The sequence below is a fragment of the Euprymna scolopes genome, chromosome 11 (genome assembly GCF_053919585.1).
Source record: "Euprymna scolopes isolate OS-2025 chromosome 11, ASM5391958v1, whole genome shotgun sequence".
NCBI classification, from domain to species: Eukaryota; Metazoa; Mollusca; class Cephalopoda; order Sepiida; family Sepiolidae; genus Euprymna; species Euprymna scolopes.
The window spans coordinates 94,918,478-94,941,306 of NC_136492.1; the positions used below are offsets into that span (position 1 = coordinate 94,918,478).

General features: G+C 33.3%; 1 protein-coding gene across 4 annotated transcripts in view; it reads right to left on the minus strand.

The window, feature by feature from the left end:
* Positions 1-22,829, minus strand: part of LOC145287971 (QRFP-like peptide receptor) — a 578,499-nt gene that overhangs the window by 359,213 nt on the left and 196,457 nt on the right. The window contains exon 1 of one of the 4 annotated variants that reach the window (XM_080135947.1): positions 6,852-6,970. The exons of the other annotated variants lie outside the window; for them this stretch is intronic. The gene's annotated coding sequence lies outside the window, so the exon portion shown is untranslated. Of the gene's footprint in view, positions 1-6,851; positions 6,971-22,829 lie in introns of those variants that run through there. 4 annotated transcript variants of the gene reach the window in all.

A 22,829-nucleotide genomic window follows, 5' to 3' on the forward strand; every position in this document is an offset into this window, starting at 1 on the left:
TAAAATTATGTACTACAAAAATAAATATATAGTAGGAAACACAAATCTCAAGTAACGTTCTATTTTTATTTATTCAACCTTTCACAAATAAATTGCACTTTCGTGCCCTCTCTACATTTCTGAGAGAATGCCATGCAAAGTGTGCGTTTATTTGCCTGGTACATATATTATTAGTATATCATGAGAATTTCATGATCGTTTATTCGCCTGGTACATATATTATTAGTATAACATGAGAATTTCATGATCGTTTATTCGCCTGGTACATATATTATTAGTATATCATGAGAATTTCATGATCGTTTATTCGCCTGGTACATATATTATTAGTATATCATGAGAATTTCATGATCGTTTATTCGCCTCGTACATATATTATTAGTATATTATTAGAATTTCATGATCGTTTATTCGCCTGGTACATTAATTATTAGTATATCATGAGAATTTCATGATCGTTTATTCGCCTGGTACATATATTATTAGTATATCATGAGAATTTCATGATCGTTTATTCGCCTGGTACATTTATTATTAGTATATCATGAGAATTTCATGATCGTTTATCCGCCTGGTACATTTATTATTAGTATATCATGAGAATTTCATGATCGTTTATTTGCCTCGTACATTTATTATTAGTATATCATGAGAATCTCATGATCGTTTATTCGCCTGGTACATATATTATTAGTATATCATGAGAATTTCATGATCGTTTATTCGCCTCGTACATATATTATTAGTATATCATGAGCATTTCATGATCGTTTATTCGCCTCGTACATATATTATTAGTATATCATGAGAATTTCATGATCGTTTATTCGCCTGGTACATATATTATTAGTATATCATGAGAATTTCATGATCGTTTATTCGCCTGGTACATTTATTATTAGTATATCATGAGAATTTCATGATCGTTTATTCGCCTGGTACATTTATTATTAGTATATCATGAGAATTTCATGATCGTTTATTCGCCTGGTACATATATTATTAGTATATCATGAGAATTTCATGATCGTTTATTCGCCTTGTACATTTATTATTAGTATATCATGAGAATTTCATGATCGTTTATTCGCCTGGTACATATATTATTAATATATCATGAGGATTTCGTGATCGTTTATTCACCTGGTACATATATTATTAGTATATTATGAGAATTCCGGGGTCTTGTTCATCGCCCGTTTCTGTTCATTGTCTTTTCGAAGCAATTAGCAAATCTATTTGCCACTTCTCCTTTGCAATGCTATATTTCTCTATATTTCCCATTCAGTTACTATTAAAGAAAATACATACACCGCAATACATTATTTCAAAAGTTAGGATTTGTAAAGACATTTTGACATCTAAGATATATTCAGCGATATTGATTATTAAATCAAGGAATAAGCGGATACACTCTTGAAATTGTGAAAAATCAAAGAAATCTGACGGAAATGTCAACATATTTGAAATAAACATGTCAGAATTCACATCTAATTATAACCAAAATAAACCATAGAGAATCCACGAATAAAATGTCAATAATATAACAAGAGAAAATTAAATTTATAGTAAAAAGAATAAATGGAAATTAATTAACAATAACCCCATTTATAATTAAATATATCAGATTTTCGCTTAGAATTTTATAAAATATTTTCTTTCTGATTTTCGATCAATCACAGAATATAATTTGCAAAACTTTTAATTTGTATTATTCTATGCAAGTTGTACAAAGTTTAACTACTATTGGTTTGTTTCATAAAGAGTCATAAACAAGATAAACATTTTGCTACTGCAGTTAATAACTGCATGTATATATAAAGGTTCCTCGAGGTTCTTTTGTATTCGAATTATTTTTTAGTTGAATAGTCTTTTGACAATTTTTCTCCGTCTAATTTTTTCTCCCATTGGTCTTCTCCAAAATTCATATAATGACTCTACTTATCCTTTTTAGAACTTTAATAAAATTTTGTATCATTAAACACCGTTTATATATATATATATATATATATATATATATATATATGTGTGTGTGTGTGTGTGTGTGTGTGTGTATACACACATATATATGTATATATATATATATACGTATATATATATGTGTGTGTGTGTGTGTGTGTATGTGGTATATATATGTATGTATGTGTGTTTTTGAGATATATTCTTACGGCCTTCATGAAGTTCAATGGCGTCATAATACATTGTGAAATATTAATGAATAATAAGTGTGTCTGTATGTTTTTGCGTAACATTACACTTTGTTGTTCGTCATCTACATATATAAAAGAAAAATAACGCCCGTGCGCGTTTTTGTATGTCTAGTGAAGGCTTTTTTCGCCGGGCTTCTCGGAGGGGGAATTAATATTCTTTCGAACATTTTATATACTCCTTAGATTATAATATCTACGATTTGCGAAGGGGCGTCGTCTCTAGATTTATTTTGCACGACTTTTTAAAAATTCACCTATTACATCCGCTCACGGGTCTCGTCGGGGTGTTACTATAAAATCGAAACTAAATCAACAGTGAAACGACCAGAAAGCAATCGGCTTTGATCAATGTTGGGGAAACCCCTCATATTAGATAATTGCTATTCATTTGGACACTTCTTTTTGTGGCGAGCTTGTTTCCGCGGGGGGACAAATAAATGAAACGACAGAAATCTTAACTGGCCATCAGCCAACGTTCATTTCTGCATTCACTTATCAAGTCAACTTTTTTATTTACGTCACTGAATTTTCACGTCTGTTTTTATTAAGAAAAGGATGGTAAACATATTACGTAATGGTTGGAAGCAATATTTTAGTCATGAATACACATTTGTATGATCTGGATAATTCAGATTATTATTGACACTTAGATAATATTCTTACGAATTTTCAGTCAAGGTAATTTCAGTAATTCTTGAGGTTCGTCTTGTTGAACTCGGTAATCTTAAGAGAGAACTACGGAATATGTTCAGAATTGAATTGAGGGGTTGGATTACTCTTTTCCAGTCAAACATGGCCGGATAGAGTCTTTAGTATTTAAAAAAAACAAAAGTTTCATTCTTATTATATTATAATGAAGCATGAAAATAATCTTATTAAAATATACGATGGTTTTAACACATTAACACATTACTTGTAATCATAATAAACGGACTGAAATATTGCCCAATGTAAAGAGTATTACAATCAATTTGTTAATTGATGTGTTTTCATTGATCGTATAACGGAGGTCATGCATGGGGGAGAAAATTAAAAACAGTGACTTAAACACTACATATCATACGAAAAGTAATAAGTACATATTAAGAAAAAGAAAAATACAAATAATTATGTTTCGAGAGAGATTGAAAGTCATAAGTTTCCTTTATCAATGACCTGAATAACGCTAAATAATGGAGGCGAAAGTGAATATTGTGTCGAATGTAATGTAGCTTGTAATCTTGACAAATATTTTAATGATAATGCGTTTAGTTGAGAGTAAGAAGAGGTTAGACAAATTTAAATCTATGACATAAGAGAGAAGATAGACATGACGATAGAAAGACAGACAGAAAAAACAGTGTCGCAATGATTTTAGAACATTGTGTTCATATAAACTGAATATTATAGAAAAGAACATTTCTATTTTTATTAAAAAAAATACTGCTTATTCTAATGCGAATTACTTTATCCCAACAAGAAACGCAAGTGTAAATTTAGTTACATATCTTGCATAAAAACCAAAAATCCAGAAACGATTGGATTAGTAACTGAAAGACTAATATTTGACTCATTGTGCTAAATTACCACATGTTGTCTTTATAGAATATGCTCTCTTGAATGTAGCAATGTATGAGCCGCTGATAGTCAGACATTTCAGATTAATTTTATTATAAATATAATATTGTACATCATTATGTGTTGTTCCATAATAACAGGTTCACTTAGGTATGTTCGTTCGGGGCTAGTTAAATCAACTTGAATATTTGAACACACTTTTCACTTGAAACTCGGGTATAAATATATTGGCGGAAATAAGTAGCTAAATTAAAGAAAGCAGACGGAGAAATGTGGCTGTTCGTAGAGAGAATTAAAAATGCGCTATAAAAGCAGTGTGTAAGGCAATCGTAGTTCTTCTATCTTATCTGTATACTTCTTGTACAATATTTATGATATTGATTGTCAAGTCAAAGGATTTAAGTTATAAAAAAAGTCATTCGGCGATTGCAAATGGAGAGTAGATAATGTAATGCATGTGGATGTGTTATCGGCAGCTCCAGTAACTCTCGCTTCTCCTTTTGTGCCCTTCAGTCCTCATTTCCATTGAATGATTTTTCTTACAAAGGGTGAAGAAAAAACTGCTTACCAGGTTGGTCGCATTTTGTAAACAGTAGCCTGAGATGTCGGAAAATTATATAAGGTTTTTTAATATAGATCCACAGAATATTGTGATAAGTGTCTCAGTGTGAACAGGTATGGTATAATAAATGATGGGGTTTATCTATTTTATTTTTACTTTCATCATATTTTGCTTTGGTTTTGATACCCCCAAATTCGAAGCTATCTTTTTACAACCCTTCCTTTTCATAACCTATCATACTTTCATAAATCAAAGTCCATTTTCTGTAGGCTGGTTTTGTAACGCAGTCAACGACGCGTACTTTTGCTACAGCCTACAGAAAATGGACTCGGATTTATGAAAGTATGATAGGTTATGAAAAGAATTATTGTAAATTTGGGTTGAATTTGTGGGTATCAAAACCAAAGCAAAATATGGTGAAGATAAAAATAAAATAGATAAACCCCATAATTTATTATAGCATACATTTTCACACTGAAACACTTATCAGACTATTCTGTGGATCTATATTAAAAACCCTTGTTAAACTTTGTGACATATTTCCATTTTATGGAAGTCAGGTGCGAACGAACACCCCATAATTTAATGATACCATATTTCTTCAAACTGAAACATAATTATCAAAGTATACTTACGCAAATAGATATGAAAAGGCTTTATTAAAGTGTGTGCCTATTTTCATTATATGACGGCCAGGCGCGAACGCAGACCCCGCAATTTTATTATACCATCCCTATTTAAGTTAAAACATATCACAGTATTCTTATGTACATCTATATCAAAAACACTTGTAAACGTTTTTTTTTAATTTTTAATTTTTTTTATTTCCATACTTTGTGGACCAGGCGCGAACGCAGAATCCACACTTTTAATGAACCACCGTTCTTCCAGATCAAACATACCCATTTTTGTGTCTCGATACATCTTCTATCATTATATGTAATCAGTTTTTTTTAATAGTCAACCATATAGGAGACTATTCGTGACCAGACACACTCACATTCAGTTTATATATATATATATATATATATATATATATATATATATATATATATCATTGGTTGAAGCAATGCCATTTTTTATGCAAGCCGGACCATTACGACGGAGCAATACTGTCAACAAATTAATGAAATGCATCAGAAACTTCGACAACAACACTCAGACTCAGTTCTCTTCTAAGACAATGCCCGATTGCACGTTGCTAAAGTAACCCTGCAGAAGTTTAACAAATTAGGCTACAATACTCTGCCTTTATTTCCTCCAGAACGCAAGGTTTTTATGTTAGTGTTTTGTGTTGGAAAAAAAATGTGTATACCGATGATGCTTTTTTCGATCAATAAATCTTTTTACTAAGATATGTTCATTTGAATTTAAAAGTTAAAAACCGTAAGAACTTTCCTGTCAACCTGTAAACTAAGATTTCATTGACGGGTAGGGGGAATAGTGACTCTACATCAACACGTTCTTGCCCAAAACAAAATGTCTTTTTCTTTGCAAACGCAGTGAACACATATCAAGGTCCGGAGGCCACTCAAGTATAAGCGTTAATATGTGTATCGTAGTTATTGGGACAATTACGTAATAATCGTTTGTAGTGGTAATTTTATTTGTTTGATGGATTATAGTGATTATTTACGAGGAGGTTGAATAAGAATTTGTGTACATTTAACTTGAAGACAACGATTTTGTAGTCAGTTTGAAAGCAGATTAGCAGAACAGAGTTCTACAGGTCGACAGTTCTGAGAAAAAAACTTTGTTCATGGAATTCATGTTTAGGTTTAGACAGGGATCGCGAGTGGATGATTTTTCAGTAGAAAGCGGTAGCGGAAACAATGTTATAACATATAACACGTATTTTACATAGAGACATTCAACAATGCTGCAAAAATATTAATACGTAAATTGAAAAATTGGAAAAACTCGAAAGGAAAGTCGTTAAATAAAACTCCTTTTGCTTTTCAACAATATATATATATATATATTACTCTTTTATTTATATTTTCATATGTATCTATATATTTCTTATACGTTCTTTCGTCTACCCTCCTTTCTATTTTTTAACTTTTTACTTGATTTCTGTTATACTATTTTTCTCTTGTTTTCTTTCGTTTTTAATGATCGCCATAAATTTAAAACGATCACTGATTATCAGTTTTTGTTTCGGTTTCGATTCTAGATGATGGCACTCAAATCATATTGATTTTACTTTAAAATCATGTTGGGTATAATAAATGAAATAATCGATAAAGAATTGACTCAATAATAATAAATAAAAACTCTGCGTGAATTAAAGTATAACATATGAGCATATCTTACGACCTTTTAATGTCGGCGGGGGCAGTTATTGTTGTATAAAGTATTCCAAAAGTTATGGATACTTTGATAACATAAAACACTGATCAAACTGAATTGATCCCAGTGGTTATTGTTATCTTAAAGCATTGGCTCAATGCATAAAATTTGACAAAACACAAAGTTGAAATTTCCTGAATATTTCGAGATCATATAATTGCAATACTAACCCCCTAGATTAAAAGAGTTGTTCAAATGAGTCAAACAATGCAAACCATCCATCCTCAGTAGAGAAAATCAAGAACAAATTCTATGTTTTCCATTATGTTACTGCGATTGTTAATATAGCCTGGAAAACAAAGAAATAATAAAATAATTTTTAGCAATTAAATAAGCTCCTAATTTATGTAACATGTTCTCTTATATCATTTCTGTGTTAAATTAGTTGATTTATTTGTTGATGCATAGCAAAAGTCGACAAACTAGGTCGATTTAATTCTAGGGCAGCCTAATATATCTCGTGCACAGTATCAACGTTTAAATGTGCTCTTATTTGCGACAATCGAATTGACAATTGCACCTGCTATAATTGCGTGACAACGCCAATCCACATTTATTTCTTTGCTAATAATCTCGCCAGCTATTTGCCCTCAGCAGATGCTGACACAGTCTAATTCAAAGATAATAGCTATGAAGGACACCAGCAAGGTTTGATTAGATTCTTATTCGACCTCTAGTGCGACGTACGACAAGCGCGGAAAAGCCTTAACAATGCAAGGTGGAAACGTAAAATCTATTCAAATTGAGCCAATTGCAACTTCCACCATAATTATAGAACTTGATTTGTAAAAACCATTTTTTTTAGTAATGCACGCTTTGAAACAACAAATTTGATCTGTACAAATAAGAGATATTTTCTGCATTAACAATAACTCAATAGATATTTCCCTAATTGGTCTTTTAACTATAATTTAGTTTAGTTTTATTATGAACTTTTCTGAATTTTGCTGGACTCCAGGAGAAGAACTTATCTGGACTGCTGGAGTATGCCGCTAAATTATGTTACTCGAGGAAACATTATCTTGAGAAAGTGTACATTAGATGAGTCAGTGTATAACTGTGCGGAGAGGGATCTTACTTAGATTTTAAAATGCTATGTTTCTTTTAATTATTTCGTTACAGTTTACTTGTGTAGTGAAGTGTCCTTATGTCAGTTGGCCATGGCAAACTCTTGAGACTGTTAAGGTAAAATCTATTCCCATAAGAATTACACTGACCTACAAAAATTGTAATGGTGCTTAAGATGTTTTAACTGGTTTTACCTCATTTGAGAGCGCAAATGTCAGAAATGCCGTCACATTTTTCGACCAGGTCTAGTTTTTCTGCTATAAGAAGCCGATAACTACAATAAAAAACAAGCAAATAGAAGAAACAATAGTTTATGTAACTTTAATGAAATCACGCTAAAATATTCATAATTAAAGCTTACAGTTGTAAAAAATGCTAAACATGGATAACATCATCAATAAGTGAAAGTTTTACTGATTTTCTTGAATGAAGGGCTCCGGCATCATCGCGCTTGATAGACCAACAGTTGTCTGCAAGCATGGTGACATCCCAACGACATTGATAGCGAACTTCTATGTCGCTGATGTCTTGATGGAAGCCATCCCCTTGCTCGTCGCTGACATCACCTAGATTTTCTGGAAAACAAGCAAAATGGCCGTGTAAAAATATAACTTGATCCTCATATTTGCAAGCAGTTGATGCAAACTTGTGAGTAATTCTTCAACAAGCTCTTTGAGTAAAGCGCCTTTATTTTTCCTCAAAAGAATTTCATTATATTCGTGAACGCCGCCCGGGCACTGAATAAGGATCAAAGTTAAAAAATTGACTGGTTTTTCTTTTTTTCGCTCAACATACAACCAAAATCACGGGGCAGAAATGCTGGTCTACCTACCTACCTATCTATCTATCTATCTATCTATCTATCTATCTATCTAGTAATTGTCTGTATTTTTGAGATGAGGTGTGTTCATTGATTGAGATTGTCGGACTGACTTCCTCATCTTGGTTGTAATCGTCACAACGTTTCGGCCGTTTCGGCCGTTTTGCCCTCCCGCCTTCATCAGGTGTTTAGTATCGAACTGGGGAACCGTTTGCTAGAAGTCTCGAACCCAACCCTTTATTATTATTACGGGGGTACCGTGTTCGGACTCCAGCTAGGCTCTGGGACATAGTTGCTGATTCTCTGTTTTGAATGTTACTTTTTACTGCCTTCGTTCAGGATTGAACTCAGCACCTTTGGATAACTGTAAACTTTGATACGACGTCTAGGACCACTCGGCCATATGTCACTATATATCTATATATAAAAGTGAACGTGTCTTTGTGTGTGTCTGTGTGTGTGCATTTCCTTACGCAATAACTCTGTTAATTTTCAGTCTACAGACTCGAAACCTGATATACAGGGTACTGAGATTTTGGAAAATCTTAGTGATTCGATTTCGGCCAGAAATTTGGCTGGTAAGGGGTCAAAGTTCAACGATTTGACCTTTGAGAAATCTACCAAACTCCTCCTTCAATTTTGGGTCTAAACGCCTGAAATTTAGATATAGGTTCCATGGACATAGACCTAACTTAGTAACTTGATTCGAGCCCAAAACAATAAATTTTAAGGGGTGATAATAGGAGTCCAAGTTTAAAAAATTGACCGCTTTTCCTTTTTTTTTTGTTGCTCAACATACACCTCCAAACACTCGGGCAACGCCGGGCTGAAATTCTAGTCAATATATCTTTAAAAGCGAACGTGTCTGTCTGTGTCTGTGTGTGTGTGTCTGTGTACATTTTCCTACGCAATAACACTGTCAATGTTAGTCTACAGACTCGAAATTTGATATAGAGGGTACTAAAATTTGGGAAAATCTTTGCAATCCGTTTTCGGCCAGAAATTTTGCTGTTAAGGGGTCAAAGTTCAACGATTTGACCTTTGGAAACTCTACCCAACTCCTCGGCCAATTTTTAGAATAAACAATTGATATTTTAGATATAGGTTCCTTGGACAGGGATCTAAATTTTTTTTTTTTACATAGGCATCACCACTTGTCAAGACCAAGAGGCAACTCGAGGATAAGGGTTTGTGAGTGTACAGTAGAAATCGGACAATATAGTAATCGTTAATAATGGAAATTCGGTAAATTTGTTAACAAGTAGGACGGCTCATCAAGAACTTGTTTACGTTAGACTTGAAGACAACCATATTGTAGTCAGCTGGAAAGCAGGAAAACGGAAGACAATTCCACAGGCGTTCAGTTCTAAGAAAGAAGCTTTGTTCATGGAATCTACGTTTAGGTTTAGCCACAGATAACAAGTGGAGTGAATTATTGATAGTGTTTTCAGCTAGACGGGTGTTTCTTGTGAAAGTTTGGCGAGGGGGGACCATAGTCGAACACTTTCCATGAAAATAACAGCAGAGACAAACTCGCAACATCTCTTCTATGAGACAGAGGTTGCAGGGAAGAGAAAAGTAAATCTCCTTCGAGGCTACGAAGTCTACTTTGAACTCTATCAAGGCAGGACAATTCCTTTCTAGCAATTCCTGCCCAGATGTGGCAACAGTATTCAATCCTTGGACGTACCTGGCTCTTATATAAATAGAGAAATTCATCAGCAGTGAGATATCTACTGGATCGATAGAAGGATCCCACCATTTATCCAGCGGCTTTGGCAACAGATTTGATGTACGTGTTCCATTTAAGATCAGGAGTAAAGGTCAAGCCCAGATACTTGTCAAAACTTAAGACCTCCTGAAGACGAGAGCCATTCATTTCAATTGATGCCAGATGTGGATCAGAATGTTGATGATGTAAAGAGAGAAGCTTGGTTTTAGATGCATTAAAAGTAACCAGCCACTCCTTTCCCCATTGTCCCACGTAATCAAGATCAGAGAAGAGAGAATCGGTGAGAACTTGGTCGTTTACTGTCTTAGATGTGCTACCATAGATGGTAGTGTCGTCAGCATAAATGTCTACAAATTATGTAAGGATGTGATTTGGAAGATCATTAATTGAGATCAGAGTTGGGTCCAGGATGGAACCCCGAGGGACTCCAGCATTTATACTTTGAGCTGATTTTTGCCCATACACTAGTACTCTTATGAACCTATCAGAAAGAAATGATTTAATAATTGAGAAGACATTTTCAGCAATACCATGGCTAGATATCTTGTGAAGTAAACCTTTGTGCCATACCCTACTAAAGGCCTTAGATATGTCAAGGGCAATTGTCCTAGAAAGGTTGCCTCCGTCGAGAGATTCGCTAATCCTATGAGATATAACTGTAAGCACATCTGATGTAAATCTAACAGAACGAAAACCAAATTGTGTATCACTCAGAAGGTTATTTTTGTTGAAATGGTTGATTACTTCTCTATTTAACACGGATTCCAGCAACTTACTCATAGCGCACAGGAGACTTATTGGCCTGTATTGAGAGGGGAAATGGGCGATCACCTGAATTCTTAAATACAGGGCATACTGATGAGATTTTCCAGGGTGATGGGAAGCAATTCTCTTTAAGACAATGTTTAAACAGTTTTGTAAGTATGGGCGCTATTTCTGGTTGAAGTTTTTTGAGTACTATAATTTGAATACTGTCAAGGCCAGTTGCTTTACTGGAATCAACGTTTTGGATTAACTTGGCAACAACACGCACAAATATATGTATATCACATAGCGTATTTTCTGATACAGTAGGAAATATTGGGGGTTGGCGGCCTTGGTCGCAAAGGGTAGAATTAGCTGCAAAGTTCTTGGCAAAGAGTTTTGCTCTGTCAGATGCTGACGAGATTACCTCAGGTCCATTGATGATAGTTGGGATTGAGCACACGCTTCTGTTCAGGATTCTGTTTGCTATTTGCCAAAATTGGTAAGAACCAAGTCGCTGCTCAGCTACTTTGGACTTGACGGATTGAGCATACAAGTTCTTTATTATTTTTCTTACAATGACTGCTGGCAGTCCTGAAATCGGCTTTAGTTTCTATACATCTAATACGTTGGAAGCAGTGGAAAAAGTGATTTCTGTGCGCAGTGGCAGCAGCACATTCTGGAGAGAACCATGACTGGCTGTTAGGTTTGTGCTGGGACTTTTTCGAGGGTATGAAATGGTCTATACCTACAATATACCATTCCGTCAGGTCTGATACTATAGAGGACACATATTTTTTAAACATGGAACGCAGAGGTAGATCTGATATAAATGTACGGAAGCTACCCCAGTCAGCCATAGTGTATCGCTATACTGTACGATAGAGAGGTACGCCTGGAGATTTATTACATTTCATTTTTATCTTAAGTGATTCAACAAAGTGGTTGGAAGATCCAAGACTTCAGGGCAAGTTGTGAGAAAAAGGTCTAGTAGACTCGCATATAGGTCGTCATTGTCGGGCACACGAGTGAGTTCGTGAACAATCTGAGTGAGGTCATAAGCAATGGAAAAATCATGAGAGAATCTCCTCTCCTCATTGGTCTTGTTTGGATGGGTCAACCATTCCACGTTGTGAACATTGTAGTCTCCACATACGTGAAGGATAAACAGATAGGGGGTGGTCAATTTTCTCAGATATGCTTTTAAAGATAGTAACTTCGCTGTTGTGGGGGCGATAGAGAGTAAATATAAATGCAGTAGTGTGAGTAAGTTCAACCCGGAAGCACATATAGGGTAAGTTAGGATATTCTCTGGAGATGTCTTTACCACATGGAAAGCCATCTTTAATATAGGCACATATTTCAAGCCCATGGCGATCTTGAGTGTCAGATTTAGAAGTTACGTTAGAGTATCCTTTAATTACAAACTCATCTAGGAAAATAGTCTGTCCAATGCCTGTTTCGCTTAAAAATAAAATGTATGGTTTAGTCTCCTATAATCGGGGTTCAACCTCTGGACGGTTAGAACGTAGACCCCTGATGTTGTAGAAGGAGACATAATAGTGGGGGTCTACGTTGGAAGTTGGAGATCCGGGTTTAATCGTGTATTTTTTCTTGTCATGATGAAATTTTGGAATGTGTGGACTAGGTCGTCAGACTTGCTTAGAGTATGACAGAGAGGGGAAACTAAGAGAGAAAAAGAAACGAAGAAATTGATTTGAGCCTAAAACTATAAAACTTAAGGGGTCATAATAGGGGTTATTATGTTTATATATTATGTAATGAGTGTTATTATTAGACGAAAGGTACTAAATATTCTTATATGTTTCGTTGTTCTTATTAAGTGTTCTTGTTTAGATGACGACTTATATTTTTGTTGTTGATTCATGTTGTGTGCTGTGAGAGATAGCATATTGGTGACATAAATAGGTACATGTAAAGAGAGAGACAGTTGTATATTTTTATAAACACAAAGTTCATATTAATACAATTTCACTTTACCTTTGTTTTGGTGATGATTATTTTCACAAAGTTCTTATAACATAAATGGACAATACCTTTTCTGTTGAATAACAACACGAAGACGCAGATACAAAAGATTAAGATTTTTTTTTATTATTCCATATGACCGGTCAATGGCTTTGCATCCAGGAATCCAAGTCTTACATGATTTCTTCTTCTAACCTCGCTTCCAAGGTTCCATGTCAGCTCTCTCTCTCTCTCTCTCTTCTTCCCGACTCTGATCTGACTCTCGTCTGACTCTCTCTAACTAACTTCGAACTCTTTTCTATATTGAGAAATCACATGTATGTCTGGTCAACATAACTATAATTCATGTTTTATCAACATGTGCGATTTGCACGTTTTTGAAACCATTTCTGATGACCAGGAAATTACCCATTTTCCTTGTATATATGATCAAGGTTTTGTATCGGTTTGAGTCGAAATTTTTTAGCTACCAATATATAAATGTATGTATGGACAGAGGTGACGGATTTCACAAGATCAATATCGTTTTGAAGTCCGACCTTTCAGACGACAAACATCGAAAAATTGACTAAAAACATTAATACCTTCATCTTTAACTGGGCACTTTTCTACAGGGAGAGTAGCTTTTTTTTTCGATATTTTTGAAAGTTATCCACTCCTTTCGATTGTCTAGCCTTAATTTAAACTAACGTCACTTCCGGTTTGGCGGTTGTCGTAACAGCAAAGACGTCAGTTTTCCCGTTCTTTTCCTCCTTCGCGGTTCGAGCCTGCCTTCCTACTACCACCTTTTTTTTGCTCAACATACACATCCAAACACGCATGCAACGGCGGTCTGAAATGCTAGTATATATAGAGAGAGAAAGAGAGAGAGAGAAAGAGAGAGAGAGAAAGTAAGAGAGAGTGAGAATAAATGACAGAAAGTTATATTCCAAAATTCATGATGTTGATCATCTTATAATTTATTTAATTTATATAATTTAATCCTTTAAATTTATTATAAGATGGTCAACATTATGAATTTTGGAATATAACTTTTTGTCATTTATTCTCTATATTGCTCTATAATTACATTGAACTTCCTATTAAGGATTGATATATATTATAAGAAAACATAATTCTACAGAAATATATATACATTAATATAGATGGATAGATACATAGATAGATACATATATAGATATATCATATTTTCATAAATAAATATCCTCCATCTTATCTTTCTCTATCTCCCTATTTCTCGTTAAGTATGTGCATGCGTTTATATATCTCGATAAGAACGATCGATTACTAAGCTAATCATCAGATCATTATGTTTAGACGTTGTGACTATAAAGTGCATCTGTATTATGTACTTTGTTTCATTTTAAGTTATGCAAATAGGATAAAACGTGGCTAAAACTTCATCAGGAAATTATAGACAATTTTTAATATTTTTTATTTAACATTCGTTAATGTCAATTTTAAGTTTCTTTGAAATATTTAAAATTGTATTAAATATAATTGCCTTCTTTTTTAAGTCAAATATATCAAATTTGTATTACGTTTAATTCAAAGTTAGTAAGCATTACTGAAGGCAAAATACCGTTCTCTCGGCTACCGTCCGTAAAATACGGACCCCTTCCTTCTCAAATAACTATTAAAATCAGGTCAGTTTGATTGAATGTTCACATACGTATCTTGGATTAAGGGGATAACAGATTACGGGAATTTCGAACAGTTACAAAACGCTATCGAAAACTAAAGAACATGGCGTTTGCAAAAAGCAATAACATTTACTCTAACGAATACCGTCCACTCATATAAGCCTAGTTATGTGACTTATCGGTAGCTGAGAATATTTCATTGCAAAATTAATGCCGTAAATGTTCAGTTTAGAAATCTTTGACATGCAAATTTTGTCTGATTAAATTTTAGCTTTTTATTAATAATATTTTACGAAGAACATCTCTATGCTATGAACATTTTTTGTTTTTTTATTTAGAACCTAAATACGAAAATTTAGAAGTATTTTAAGCTTAAGGATTCAAACATAGCGCTATAAAAATAATATCTGCTCGTGGGGTTTTAATTCCAACGGGTATTTCTTCAAAAGGTACCAACATAAGTAAGAACTTTTTACTCTTATGACTATTAACATTTTCTAACTCCTTTTACAAAGAACTTATTCTTTTTAATTAAAGGAACCAAATTTCCAGCTGTTTATTTTCCGAAAAACATAAATTTGTCTCTAATGAGTTTTTTGGTAAGGCAGTATTTTATTTTCGAATCCAAATTGTCTGTTTTTTATCACATAATAAACAGCCAATTTTATCACATAAAAAACGGATATGGTCTATTCTTATATTTGGCGTCATCGTTCTTGCTCTCGGTCATCAGAGTAGAAATTCTCTTAAAAACCTCGTCAATATTTATCGTTAAGATCCTAGAGTGTGAAGGTAAACAAATCGGAACATGCAACCCAATAAAAACATAGACATTCAGGATACGTTTTTTTCATTCTTTATTCTTTTCTATAGCGTTGAGAAAAGAGTATACTAACACATGTATATTATCCGTTATTATTATAGAAAGTGAATCGTAAACAAAACATATTTGTTAAAATTGAGATGACAATGTTTTTTTTTTTTTTGTAATTTGGACTGTTACTTTTGTGTTATGTATCTCATATGTCTGAAAGGATTTAACTGTATCTTTTTCTACGATTATTTTCTATTTATGGCTACGCAAATATGTTATTTAGCTTTGTTATTCATGTGTAAAAAGTAAAAATATAAAAGAAATAGTCACGTTTTTAAATTTAATATTCATTCTGAAGGGTTTAGTAACAACTAAATAAACAGAACCTTTGTTGATGTGTTATGAGAGAAAAACTGAAATATAGATTTTTGTGTAAATATGTTTGTTGGCATAATCATAGAAAGGCTATCTGGCACCAATTAATCTTGGTTGAAAATTTGGATTGATGCATGTCGCAAGTATGTTTGAGTTCTCTGCGTATTCTTTTAGAAGTGAAAATGTAATATTTATTTTTAATGGAACTAAAAAAGGTGTAACTACATAACTGAAAGTCATAGTAATGCAAAAACCATCAAATACATCAAATACTCTAGCATATCCTATACGTAAATACACACGACACACTAGACAAGCAGCAAAATCTCACCCCGAACTGCAAAATTTTGGAATTCCCTCCCAGGCCGCTCCTTGTCTGACTGTACTGAAACTCAAGAGTTAAAGTGTAATGTGAGCAGGAATTTCGAAGCTTAACTCCGTATATATTATCTCGGCAAATATGCCCCTTATTAGTAACCTTTCACGACTTAGTAGCACTGTGCATAGTTTGGGGTAAATTAACAGTATAAAACATTAAAATTCAAAATTTGCATTAATAAAATCGTACTAGTAAAATCTTTTTCCATCGCGGCGTTTTAGTGAATGTAGAAATATGAGAAGACATTTGTTTCGTGTTCAGCAATAGTATTCGAATATTCAGCCAATCAAAAGGGCGTAAAAATTAGTTTCGTACTTGGAGGGGGCAATCCGTCTTTCATGGCGGAAGTGGCAGATGATAAAAGGTAAGAATATAGCTGACGAAAATGAAATAATGACGGACTTAGTAAATAAAAATTACATCCGCCTCCTCTAAGTATTATTGTTTGCCGACATTCATTAACCTCAAAATTACTGTAAGAATTCTAAAGTAGTATTAAAATTGCTCTAATTTTCGGAAACACGCATCGGTTATTGGAAGAAAAGCATGATTATATAGTCATTATGTTGTGAATGAATTTAAATGTGGTCGATTGACACAATTTCATTAATACATTAATATACAGGCCGGAAAGATAACATTTTCGGAATGGAAAATGACACGATTCCATCTACTTTTGATGAAAACCGGTTTTCTTCTCTTTTTTTTTTTTGTAAACCATCTACTAAATGTCTAGTTGTGTACAAATCCTAAGGACGATACGAGCCTTTTGTTATGTATAAAAGTTAAACAATGTTCAACGAGCGAAATCGGAGATGCGCCGCTGTACAATTCATGCTCTCCAATGATCCAAATTATGACAACAGGACGATTGCCAGCACGCTCAAAATGCAAACCCGGACGGTTTATACTTGGGGCACAACTCAACGAAGTTTTCCGCCACAGTTATGCCTTTGGTGTGGTTTAAGGTAAGGACGAAAAAAAAAAACAGAGAAAACGTGACGTCTTTGCTGTTACGACCACCGCCAAACCGAAATTGCCGTAGGTTTAAATGAAGGCTAGACAATCGAAAAGAGGGGATGACTTTCAAAAATATCGGCAAAAAAAGCATACATACATTTATATATTGGTAGCTCCAATTTTCGATCCAAACCGATTAAAAAGTTTGCCCTATCTCTGAATACCCTTTATGTAAAATTTAATTTAAAATATTTAGACCAAAAATTGTTTGAGTAATTTGGTAGAGACCGCATAGGTTAATTTTTTTAAACTTTGACCCCTATTATAACCCCTTAACATTTATTGTTTTCGGCTCAAATAATGTTATTGAGTTAGATATATGTTCAAGGGACTTATGTCTAAAATTTCGATTTTTTATACCCTATATTGTCGGAGGAGTTTGATAGAGTTCTCAAAGGTAAAATCGTTGAACTTTGATCCCTTAACAGCCAAATTTCTGGCCGAACACGGACTACTAAAATTTTTCCAAATCTCAGTACCCTGTATATCAAATTTCGAGTTTGTAGACTGAAAATTAACAGAGTTATTGCATAGGGAAATGTACACAGACACACACACATCAAATTACTCAAACAATTTCTTGTCTAAACATTTGAAATTTTACATAAAGGGTGTTCAGATACAGGGCGAGCTTTTGAATCGGTTTGGGTCGAAAATGTGAATTACCAATATATAAATGTATGTATGTATGTTTGCATGTCTGCCTAAAACTTTCGACAGTGGCGACGAATTTCCACAAGATCAGTATCGTTTTTAAGTAGAACCCTTCCGACGACAAATACCGAAAAATTGGCTAAAAACATTAGTTTCTTCAACCTCAACTGGACACTTTTCAACAGGGAGGCGTCTTTTTTTTCGCCGATATTTTCGAAAAGTCATCCCCTCTTTTCGATTGTCTAGCCTTAATTTAAACCTACGTCGCTTCCAGTTTCGCGATGGTCATAACAGCAAAGACGTCGCGTTTTCTTCCGTTTTTTTTTTACCTCCTTCGCGGTGCGGGTTCGAGCCTGCCTTCTTACTACAACTTTTTACTTTTATTTTATTTTGCAAAACACACACCTCCAAACACCCGGACCACGCCGGGCTGAAATGCTAGTATATAATATAGTTTTGTATACAAGGTCCGTCCAAAATGTAATGCCGTTTATATATAAGGTTGATGTAAATATAATGTCGTTTTTTAATGTCAAGAAACGACATTATTTTTGCACCAACCTAATATATATATATATATATATATATATATATATATATATGACTTTTTTCTCAGAAACTAGTGTTATATACTGGGTGGTATTATTAAGATGACGTATATTCTGTATTGTTGTTCATGTTGTAACTGTCTTAGAGTGATAGAGACAGACTTAGGATTGTTCATGTTGTTGAGTGTTTATATGTCTTAAGATGTTCATGTTTGTTGTGATACATATTGGAGACATAAACAGGGTATATATAAAGAGAGAGACAGTTCTGCATATATATAATAGACAGTGTACATGTTACTACAAGAGAACCAACGACATATAATACACAGTGAGAGGAGATTTGATATATAGATAGATATACCGAGAGTGCGTTTTACATTTACGTTGACAGTTGCACATTTTTATAAACACAAAGTTCATATTACATAAAGGGAAAATAGCTTTTCTGTTGAATAACAACACGAAGACGCCGATACAAAACCACATGATGATACGTTTATTTCTTCTTCGACCGGTCGGATATGATTTTGTATTTCAGGGATTCAAAGTTGTTACATGGTTATCTCTAAACCCCTCTCGCTTCCAGAGGATGCCGAAATTGGTCCGAACCTCTCTGCTTCTCTGATCTGACTAATCTCCCTTTTTCTCCGACTAACTTCGAACTCTTTCCTATATTCAGAAATCACACGTATGTCTAGTACACGTGACTACAACTCACGTGTTTAAGCATGCGTTGTTATTCACATGTTTCTTACAACCATCTAACATAATTTTCGTAACTCACTTCACAAATGACATTTTCCATTGTCCTTATTTTAATTTTCATTTTTAAAATGGAAACAAATTTCATCATTACGTTCCTTTTTCAATAAACAGATATCTAACTATTTTGTGTGAGCTAAACAAAGGCAATTCCACATACCTTATTTTCAATAACATTATGTATTTATTTTAACTTATGATTGGAATTCTCAATTCCAAATATAGCTTCGCAAGTTCGAATCCTTGACTATCCTATTTCACATTTACTAACTTACAAGAACAGGCTTCTGTTCTTGTAACACTAGCCGGCCGATCTGGTTGAAAGTGTAATGACAGTGATTATAAGCTGAAGCTTACTAATATTATGGTATCCGTTAAATGCACAGGAAAGGATTAATATGGATGATTATGAATTAGTCACTATACTATTACACCCGTTCTTACCTTTCTCAAGAACTACTACACAGATCGATCTGAAATTTTGTAGGAATGTATGTTCTGAAGATACAGCAAAATATTATAGTATTAGTTTGATGCACAGACAAGGATTAATATTTAATACAAATATCAGCACCAATTTATCTTAGTATTGTATGAATCTGGTTGCTTTTCAGTGATGCTATATTCTATGCACACAATATTACTAAATAAGCAATGCTTTAGTCAGCGGGAAGGAAATAAGCACAGACTTATATAAAATGAAAATTACAACTAGTGCAAGATTCGAATCTGTGGATCCAAAAAGAAACCATCTCAGATAAATGCTGTATTTAACAACTTGCTTAATAAACGATATATTAAACAATGCACTAATAGTATGGATACAAGTTAGCTTTGAAGCAACTCCTGTTGTATGAATTTCCTTAGAAACCTACGTGTTACACCAGCTCCAAAATACAATAAACGTTATTTTTATTTAATTGGAAATTACTTTTTGACAGTTTACATTAAACTATACATCAAGCTGTTTTATTTTCGTGGTTCTTTTGCTTGAATCGATTATTAAGCATGAGGAGCTGGAAACAAGTAAAGTATAAACAATGACAAAAATGAAATCCGCACAGGTTTCGAACCAGTATCTCTTAAAAAGTATTTCTAATTTGTGGCATTCATTTACTTTTTTTTATTTCCAACGCTGCGGACTACATAATCGAGTGCTTAGTCATATTTTCCGCGTAAAAATAAGATCAACAAAATTTATTGAAGTACACACACACACACACGCATATAGGATATAAGAGTCTATATGTGTATATATATATATATGTATATATATATATGTGTGTGTGTGTGTGTGTGTTTCGTGGTTAAATTTTAAATTCTGAAAAAAAAACAACAGATATTCGATTTAAGAATTTATTGTTTGACAAAAGGAATATATAGAAGGGGTTATTTTAATTTTCTTAATCCATGGATTTTCAACAATGGCACATATAATCAGAGGAAATGAAATGCGGTTAGCAAAATGTTCAGCTGCGAATGGACGCTAATTTTGCTTTTCAGCACAATTATTGAAAATAGTTTTTGAGTGGTTGTGGATAATTATATAGAAAAAATTATACGAAAAGGGAAGTTGATACAACCTGGGTAATCCATTATCCGAACGAGTTCAATGCCGTTCGGGGTTCTAAATCCAGGTGGGCAGAAAATAATGTAAAATGTAACCACGGAAATTATATATTGCTCTATTCTTTAATATTGAGCTTTTCTTTTTTGTCTAGGATCACCTTGAAAGTATTACTTCAAGTAATATCTATCAGGATTTTTCATCTGAACTCAGTGTCTTATCTCGCTTATATATATATATATATATATATATATATATATATATATATATATATATATATATATATATATATATATTCTCTTTAATATTTTTGTTGATTGCATTTACGTACTATTATTTTGTCTGCAGGGTTAATATATACATATATGTATATAATTATTTTATTCATTTATGTAATATGTTATATGTAGGTTTAATATTTAATGCATCCCGGTCGTAAAATACGCTTAAATATGATAATTATATTCGTCCAGGTGTCGTATATATTATTATAGAGTAGTGATTTCAAAAGTTCAAAAAGTATTTGGGTGCTATCAGCTAGAATTGAAACCGAAAGCTAACTGTAGAATTTAAATCTGATGACGTTACTATCGTAAACATGAGGCACGCATATGAACTGATTAAAAATACACTAAGATGAATGTACAAAATCTATAACGATTTTTTCAATTTTGACTGTTTTTGACCCCCTTAAAACTATTTTAACTGGCTAAAGACCCTGAAAAGAACAATTCATAAAAATCCAATCATTTGAAACCATTGTGCCGCACTTCGACATTTAGTATTGGAAGAAATAGAGTTTGAAAATATGGAGGCAAACATAGTGTGTTTTTTTTATATAAATTAAATTTTTAATATTTACTTTAAGAATGCTCAATACGTGAGTAGAATTATGTAGTAAAAAATCCTGACGATTACTTTTCGGGTTTGAAACGCGGAAGCTTTTGTGTAGGTTTATTGGTATATATTTTCATAAATTACTCTGTGTGTATATATATATATGTGTGTGTGTGTGTGTGTGTGTGCGTGTGTGTATGTATGTGTGTGTAAACCTATCTGCACACACATAGTCCCTTCTGATTTGGTTGTTTAAGTAACTTTAACGTTAATATATATATATATATATATATATATATATATATATATATATATATATATATATACTTTGGTAAATAATTTTAGCAGTTTTTATTCTGGCAAATTACAAAATAAATTACGCTTTGTATGCAAGTCATGAAACTATCTCACATAAAGATTGCAATATTCCAGTTATTAACCAGTCCCCGTTCTAGTTGAGTACGACATGCTTTGTATCACAATGCCAGACATGTTCACTTGCATTCCACTCAAATACAGCTTCTATTCTTGGGTGAAGCAGGTGTCAGTTTGACAATCGAATCAGTGGCATTAACCAAGATAATCTCTTCTTTTTTTCCACATAGTTCTCGACTGAAAATCCTTTATTGAAGACATTCAGTTCTTGCAGTTCTTCAACAAAATAGGATAAATGTACGTATTTACCCATTACCTTCTGATTCTTGAGAAGACTAACATACTAATCTGCTGGATTCTTACTCTTTTCTTGGTTTGGTTTCTTACTCTTTTTTTGGTTTGGATTCTTATACTTTTTCAGCTGTTGAAGAGATATTGAAAGATGAGGAAACGAAAAGAAGTAATTAGCATCCTCTAACCAGTGAAAAACAAAAAAAAATGTTAAAATAATGTTAATTGGAATTCATTGAGATGAGTATTATTTATTAATTTCAATTTTATTTATTGCGGACAATTATCCTCATCCTTTATTATTCCCCTGGCCTTCGTTAGGTATTAACCGCGACGGATAGGAACTCTGACGAAGGCTAGAGGAATAATCGTCAAACAACTAATAAAAGATGAGTATAATTGTCCATAATAAATAAAATTAAAATTGTTAAAATAATGTTTCACACAGGATCTAGTTAGACATACACTAACAAACTAGGAACTTTTCAAGCTTCACCAATTTAATGAGTCTACATTTCTAAATCGTC